This window comes from Salvia miltiorrhiza, chromosome 7 (assembly GCF_028751815.1).
Source record: "Salvia miltiorrhiza cultivar Shanhuang (shh) chromosome 7, IMPLAD_Smil_shh, whole genome shotgun sequence".
NCBI classification, from domain to species: Eukaryota; Viridiplantae; Streptophyta; class Magnoliopsida; order Lamiales; family Lamiaceae; genus Salvia; species Salvia miltiorrhiza.
The window spans coordinates 23,992,128-24,000,509 of NC_080393.1; positions in this window are offsets into that span (position 1 = coordinate 23,992,128).

The window sequence follows — 8,382 nt, forward strand, 5'->3', positions numbered from 1 at the left end:
GATTAAACTATCCAACATGGATTAGGCGTTCAACATGAAAGGTAATTAATTAAATTATCAAAATCTAGCGTAAATCCAGCAACATTATTATGATACAGTAACCTGAATTCAAATTATAGCATAAATCAATATATCCGAAATTCAAAACATAAGACATGCAACTATCAAGTGCATGTGCCTAATGGTTAATTCGATTGAGTGAAAAGAAAATCACGTTTTATCAATTGAGAAACTAAATGAAATTGAATGTTGGGTTTAGTCTTATTTTACTTTAACCTTTTCCTGCAATTACAATTAAATTAATCTCGATCAAATTAAACCTACCAAATAGAACGAAACGAAATATATTGACTCTTTCGGCCGTGCAATCCAACAGCTTTCGATTGGCCACAAATAAACAAGCATGTTAACGTTCTTGGTCGATCTAAACTGTAAAGTCTGTAACAAAAAACAAAATAGAATTAATTAAATGACAAGAAATCTTTTCTGTTAATTCTTTGGTGGAATTAACCCACGATTGAAAGGTTTTCGATGTGTACGTGTAGTAAAAACAAAGATTTTCCCTGCTCTATATTTCACATGGTGAACTATAGCCACAAATTTTAACCACGTCAAATCTTCACTATTTCTAAATCTGTTGGCTTAGAGCGATTCAGCCTAAGAGGATACTATTCCTTTAGTGTATTAATTTTTTTATTTTTTATTTTTTTATTTTTATATTTGTAACATTTCTGTCGTTGTTGTCAGCACAACTTCTGGAACGATCCGTGACCTAATTGCATTTTTGCTTGTAACAATCAGAATTTATGGCCTGTGGACCCGGGGCAAACGGGCTATATATAGAATAATATTATTAAACTATATTAATCATAATAGTATTGCAAATGTGACAAAAGAATAATTAATATTATGGTGTAATTGCATATTTCCTAGCCGACACATATATGTCCCGTTTATATTTATTCCTTGGCCTTTGAAGATTATGGGCTGTGTATTAGGTGGGTGGGAAGTTGGAATTAACATTATTACTTATATCAAGATACTTATATATACATATGCGAATCTGTATAATTTTTTTGAATATATTCTAATATTCGATCCAAAAAATGTACTATAGTCTTTGTTAAATAACCACTTTCACTTAGTAAAATCGCATAAACTTTACAAACACAATTTTTTAGTCACCTTTGTGTATACTGCCGGCAAACTATCCTTGTTAAAAAAAATAAGTATAATTTGTGTCTCAATTTTCACGATATTTTAAAAAATATCCTTACTTTTTGTTTTAGACGGCCCCACCGTAACGATGTGCCCACCATCTTCCCCTGCAACTTCCACGACGTCTCCTGCAACTCCTCCCGCGCCGCCGCAATACACTCCCTAAAAACCCTCGATCTCTCCCACAACAACATCTCTGGCGACACCGCGCTCCTCTCCGGCGCTGCATTCCCCTCCCTGCAGACTCCAGTTCAACAACCTCGCCGGAATCCTCCCCGAATTCAGCTCCAAGAACCTAGTGCATTTGGATCTCGCTAGAAACAACATCTCCGGCAATTTCTCCAAATTCAGCGACTGCTCCAGCTTGCAGCACCTCGATTTATCCTCCAACAGATTCTTCGGTGATGTCGGCGACTCCCTCTCCTCGTGCCGGAGCCTCGCCTTCCTCAACCTCACCGACAACCGCCTCACTGGTGCCCTCTCTTCGCTGCCATCCGTCGGCGCCCTGCAGTATCTATACCTCCAGAAAAACGACTTTTAAGGGGTCATCTCACCGTCCCTCTCCAATTCCTGCGCCACCCTAATTGAATTGGATCTCTCCTCCAACAACTTCACTGGTTCCTTATCGGAAACCCTCGCTACATGTTCTGCTCTAACTCTCCTCGACATCTCCAACAACAACTTCTCCGGCGAATTGCTCGTCGCAGCACTCTTAAAAATGAGCAATTTGAGTGGTGTTGTCCTTCAATATTTCGTCAGAAATTTGCCGGATTCCTTGTTGAAGCTGCAGAATTTGGAGGTTTTGCATGTGAGTTCCAACAATATCTCCGGCTTGGCCCGCCTAAAATCAAAAAAAAAAAAAAAGGAAAGGAAATGGCGTTTAGGCGCCGTTTAATAGAGGGGTTTAAATGCCCCTTTGTTTGGGAAGTTTAGGGGGGTCCACGCAATTAGATCGAGTCTGGGGGGTCAAAGCTCTAGGGGGTTTAGTTCATGGGCACCTTTGACCTTTTTTAAATGATGTCAACTTATTTTTATTTTAAAAAATTATGAGTATTGAAAAAGTTTTAATTATGGTTCTAGATCAAGAAATCGATGATAGAAAGATGAATCAGTTCATTGAATTAATTATTGCATGTAGGGGTGAGCAGCCGGTCCGGACCGGACCGAACCGACGAAACCGATGACCGAATTTTCAATATTTTTTGGATCGAAACGGACCAACTAAAACCCTAGGACCGAACCGAAACCGCCATCGGTTCTCGGTCTGGTTCGGTCCAAAACCGACAATTTTTAAAATATTAAAAATTAATAAAAATATTAATAATATTAATAAAAATATTAGAAATTAATAAAAATATTAATATATTAATAAAAATATTAATAATATTAATAAAAATATTAAATATATATTTAAAATATATATATATATATATATATATATTCAGTTTTCGTCGATTTTGGCCTCCCCGGGACCGGGACCGAACCGAAATATTTTCGGTCCAAGAAAATAGGATCAGACCGGACTAGGGATGGCAGTGGATCCTGGACCCGGTCCAGATCCGTGGATCCAGATCCGATTTGACGGATCTGGATCTCAATTTTTTGGATCCGCGGATCTGGATCCGGATCTGGATCTCATTTTCTAAAACGGATCTGGATCTGGATCTTGACATTTGAGATCCGGATCCGACCCAGATCCGACCCGTGGATCCGATTTAATTAAAAATATATTATTTATTTTTTATATTTATTTTTTTAATAATATTAGATATATTAAAAAATAAAAAAAATAAAATTAACTTTGAAAACCTAATTTCTAAAAAATAAAAAAAATAAAATTAACTTTGAAAAAAAATAAAATTAACTTTGAAGCAGCAGAAGAAAGTTTCTTGCTATATGCAGGATCTTCTGTTACCTTCCTACATTTTATTAGATTGCACTTTTATGTTTTTGTACAACTATACAAGTTTATAATTCATTTGTCATGTGATATGGAGTGCATTACAAATTATGATCCTTGAAAGTTATTCTACAGTCAGGTGGTTTAGCTTCTAGATTTCTTATTTACTGAGAAATCTATGAAAGTGAGGCTTGTGGATCTGTTTATATAAAATGAGTTGGGAAACACTCTTGCACTTAATACGTTGACTTCCTCTTTGTGTTGAAATGAGTTCAGCTGGATACCGAGTTGTTGCAATTGTATTGAAATGAGTTTAACTGGATAGCTTTACTGTATTTTCATCTTCACGATGAATTGTATTGTACAATATTTTCATCTGGATAGCTGGATAGCTTTGTTGCAATTGCAATTGTATTGTACAATATTTTTCATGATGGATATTAAATGTTGTTGATTTTGTGAATTTAATTTGAAAACACTAGATCCATGGATCTGGACCCGTGGACCCGCGGATCTGACGGATCTGGATCTGGATCCAAAATTTTCAGATCCGCGGATCTGGATCCGGATCTGGATCTGGTATATGCAAACGGATCTGGATCTGGTATTGGCCAGACCCGGTCCAGATCCGGCCCGTTGCCATCCCTAGACCGGACCAATACATGGACCAAAACCGACCCGAATCGATTTGATCCGATCCGTCGATTTTGGTCCGATTTTGCTCACCCCTAATTGCATGCATTTCATGTGGATCTTTTTTTTTTCCACCTAAACCCCGGGCCATAATTTACAACTTCTTTTCGAAGTACGGAAAATTTTGAAAATAAAAAAACCACCATTGAGACGTCATTATACTCCCTTCACTTTGTTGCTTAGGTGGGACATTTTTCTGAAAATATCACGAAAATTGAAGATGTTTTTCAAAATATTGCAAAAGTTGCATTGGATAAGCAAACTATACTTATCCGTAAAATATAGAATCATTTTGTTTATTATTTGGTGTTCTTTTATTTTCGTTTTACTTCGATCTTCTCTGTTTTATTCATTGAAATTACGTTTACTTAGATGGATAAATTTATTTATGAAAAATGATAGATAACAAAAATTTATGCCTTTAAATATATCATTTCTTTTCCAATATTATGACACAAAAGAGAAGTTTACCATTTTTCCTTTCTTATTTTCACTTCAAGGATAATATTATCCATCTATTTTTGAGTGGATAATATTATACATCCTTGAAGTGAAAATGAGGAAGGAAAAATGATGAACATCTCTTTTGTGTCAAATATTAGAAAAAAAAAAAGATATTTAAAAGCATAAATTTTTATTATTCATCTTTTTCAATGGATAAATTTATCCATCAAAATAAAATTAATGCATCCTGAAATTGTAGTTTATCCCCCTAAAAAACTGTAATTCGTGTTAACCTGAATCGGGTTCGTGTTAATTTGCACAGAAATACTTGTATAATCATGTAATCATACAACATGTGTCGTGCAATCATTTGTCAAAACATACAAAGAGTAACCGTCTAACGATGTGTGTGAATTATTAAGGAAAAGGGACAAAAAAAATGGGGTCACTACAAGAGGAAAAATTAGAAATTATTATCAATCTTCTTTATGAAAAAGAAAAAGATATAAAGAAATCAAAACCTTACAGTTTGTCTTAGATAACATTTGCTTAATTAGTACCAGGCTAAGAGACTACAATGTTGGATCGACGACATTCTTAATTAAGGGCCTCAAGCGGGATTAGCAACTTATATATTTCTAGTCTTGCATCGTAACGAAGAAAGCAAACTATAAGAAACGTATAAAACATGTTATAGAAATTTAGCACGACGACAATATATAACAACATTGTTTAATATACAATAAATAAAAAAATACTCATATTTTCTTTAAGGGCCTCAAGCGGGATATATAGCAACTTATTTATTGTCTTGCGTCATAATGAAGAAAGCAAATTATAAGAAACATATAAAACATGTTAGAAGCTTAGCGAGACGACGATATATAAAAACATTGTTTAAACATACGATAAAAAAAAAAAAAAAAAAAAAAAAAAAAAAAAAAAAACTCATATTTTCTTTAAGGGCCTCAAAGTGGGATAGCAACTTATTTCTTGTCTTGCATCCTAATGAAGAAAGCAAACTATAAGAAACGTATAAAACATGTTAGAAGCTTAGCGAGGTGACGATATATAACAATATTGTTTAATGTACAATAAATAAGAAATGACTCGCGCCTCAAAGCGGAACAGCAACTTATTTCTTGTCTTGCATCATAATGAAGAAAACAAACATATAAAATATGTTAGAAACTTAGCGATGCGATGATATATAACAACATTATTTCATATACGATAAATAAAAGAAGATTCGTGTTTTTTTAAGGGCCTTAAAGTGGGATAGTAACTTATTTCTTGTCTTGCATCATAACGAAGAAAACAAACTATAAGAAGCATATAAAACATGTTAGAAGCTTAGCTGAGAGAAACTACTTTGACGTGGAGTTGTGGACAAGAAGTGTACGTTGTGCAAAAGCAGTTGAGTATACGTTAAAGATGGGATATATTTTGTTCAATTGGGTTGCAACTTTCTTGTATAATCATATTTGGTAAAATAACGTAATTCACTCGGCAATTAGAAAAACATATATATAATGTTATCTTTGTATTGTTTATTTCAATTAGTCAAAGTTTTAAATAAATTGTTACTCTCTTTTTGCATGTAGTTGGGAAATTATTTGTGTGTTGACTACTTGAAAGTATAATCTTGCATTTTCGTTCGCAAATATGTCAAGCAAAACTCTGTCAAATAACTTTGACTCAAAATGAGAAAAGGGTGTGAGTTGGGTTTGTGACTCAAATAAAGGAATAGATGGCGTATACTAATATGTGAAAGTTACTCAAGAGAGAACAAAAAAACAAATATATAAGGAATGATTCCACTGAGATCCTTTATATATGGAGAGATCTTAGATTAATTTGTAGGTGTTGATTTAATGAATCATATGGCTGATACTCTCTCTGTCCACGAAATGAGTACTCATTTGAGGTGGCACGGATTTTAAGAAATTGATTCAGTGAAATAAGGGTCCACTTTTTTTGTGAGTGAGTTGTGTGAGGTACATTTACCAAAAAAGGAAATGGTACTCATTTGGTAGACGAACCAAAAAAGAAATATGGGTACTCATTTTGTAGATGAGAGAATATTTAACTGGAGGGGGGGAAATTTCACCTGGGTTCGAATCTTGGAGGGAGCGAAAATTTTGTTAATTTTTTTTTAATATCGTTATTCAGCACTATATATTGCCTTATTCATTAGTCTCATATCTCACGAAAAATAACAATCTCAGTTAGAATCGTGTGAGAAAGTCATTTTCCGTGAGAAATGAGAGTCATTATAAATTTATGAATAAATTGCTTGTAATACACAAAAATTCAGTCAATTGGTGAAATCTGCGTTCCCTTTAAATTCAAATCCAAATTTGGATAGTTATTTGTGCATTATAAGAAGCTTATTCATAAATTTTATTGACTTATTCATATCAATTCTCATTCTCACAAACGATGGCATTTTCACTAAATCATTTCTCTCTCTCTCTCTCTCTCTCTCTCTCTCTCTCTCTCTCTCTCTCTCTCTCTCTATATATATATATATATATATATATATATATATATATAGGGGTGAGCTAGAATAAAAACACTCTTAAGTGTATAAAATATAAACGTTTCTTAATGTACGAATTTTATGTAGAACACGTATGAATTTATCCAATAGAGTTACGAATTGCGAAAAATAAATTTTTGTTACCTTTGGGATTCAAACTAAGGACCACGAATTCATCCAACAGGGTTACGAATCAACCGTTAAGGGCTGACAATTATTTATATTTTATATATACACTTAAGAGTGTTTTTATTCTAACCCTCCCCTACATATATATATATATATATATATATATATATATATTCACCGTTGCTTTGAAATTTCAACATAATTGTTCGTAAAAAAAAATTAGTTAATTATTTATTTGTTAAGCAGGCTTGTTCGAGAGCATTATAATACATGTTCAATAGAATTTAGAAAAAAAAAAATGTTTTGAATAAAAATTGAATATTTAATGAATAAGATAATAAAATTTTAATATTTGATGTTTCAGATTAATTTAATCTAGTTTCTCATTTCAAGGATCTTTCTCATTTGATCCATTCTTTCTTAATATCGAGAAATCCTATAAGATATAGAATCAAAAATAAATCTGGCTCATTCGTCTTGGTTAGATATTAATCTAACGACAAACAAAATTTAGAAAAATTGTGAAATTAACTTCAAAGAACTCAATTGAAATATTTTCTTCTTTTAATAGGGGTAATCATGTAACTTTTAATGCACAGAATCATTTCACATTTAATCACCTTCCATATTCATCAATTGCCTTTGAAATTTTAATAAAATAAAAAGTTTGTTCGTAAAAAAAAATAGTTAATTATTTATTTGTTAATCAAACTTGTTCAAGAGCATTATAATACATGTTCAATAGAATTTAGAAAAAAATGTAATGAATAAATTTGAATATATAATGAATAAATAAGAAAAAATTGTAATGAATAAAAGTTCATATGTTTGTTTAGATCGATTGTAGATATGTTTTCCAACACAATATATATATATATATATAGGGGCGCGCTCCAGTGAGACCCCCTATTTTTCGTGTAACATGAGTACAATGAATAAGACATATAATACTAATGAACAAAACGTATATCTAATGAACAAGATGCATATATTGATGAAAAATAAAATTTAAAAATTCGTAATGAATAAGACATATATACTGATGAACAAGGCCGTATATACTGATGAACAATGCAGTATATACTGATGAATAACAAAATTTAAAATATTCTGCTCCCTCCAGGATTCGAACCCTGCGAAAAAAAATCATCCTCCAGATACAATATCAGTCATAGGATTGATAAAATAAACGAACCATATCATGCCCTAGATCTCATTAAAATTAGGGGGTCTCATTGGAGCGGCCCCCTATATATATATATATATATATATATATATATATATATAGGAATGGGATCATATAGATCCCAATGCTTATAATAGATCCCTAAATCCAAATCTTGACCACACATTTATGACATGTGGAGGATCAAGATGGTGACACGTGGCAAGAAGCTTCCAAGCATTCCAAGGCAAAATCTGGAGGGGTAAAATTGGAATGTAATTTTCGGATTTA